Here is a 681-nt window from a genome sequence, read left to right as displayed (position 1 = left end):
AGGCTGTTAGAAATAAAGCACTACTCAGACATGCTTCTCCTAAGGGTAAAACAACAAGCCAGCAAGAACTGACTTAGCTACTGGTCTTCTTCGAAAGGTAAAGAAAGAGCTCATATCCTATTTAGGTCTTCCTAACTAGAGGAGCTTCTCCAGTCAACATCTCTAGCTGGCTGGCAAAGCATGAATGAAGCGACGGAAGGTATAAGCCACTACGTTGAGCTGCTAACTATTGTTACTAGGCCTACCAGGAGAATCAAAATGTGAAGTAGCAGCAACTTGACATGCACAGTAGACTCCGCTTGCTGTACTCTACGATACGTATGTTTCTCACACTTACTTCAATAGGGGCTTATGCACTCCACTCATTGAAAAGGCAGGGGATGATGAATTCCACTTTGTTGATTTAACTTTTCAATCCCCGATTGTTCACTTGAACATGAAAGCTTTCAAGCAGACAAAGCAGGCAAGAAGAAATTTACTTACCGATTGACCAAAACGAATTCTATAGGCATTACGAAAATCGCATTTTATTCGATCTTAAGTACCAGAGTCGTTCTAACTTGATTCACTTACAACGTGGCTGCAGAATCTATATTTAGTGATGGGGTGAGGATCGTTGCCTCTTGAGGGCTTCTGACTTGGATTACTAGTTTCTCATTCACATGCGAACAACTAGGGACA

Source organism: Olea europaea, unplaced genomic scaffold, assembly GCF_002742605.1.
Source record: "Olea europaea var. sylvestris unplaced genomic scaffold, O_europaea_v1 scaffold1137, whole genome shotgun sequence".
Taxonomy (NCBI): Eukaryota; Viridiplantae; Streptophyta; class Magnoliopsida; order Lamiales; family Oleaceae; genus Olea; species Olea europaea.
This window is presented reverse-complemented; position numbering follows the sequence as displayed.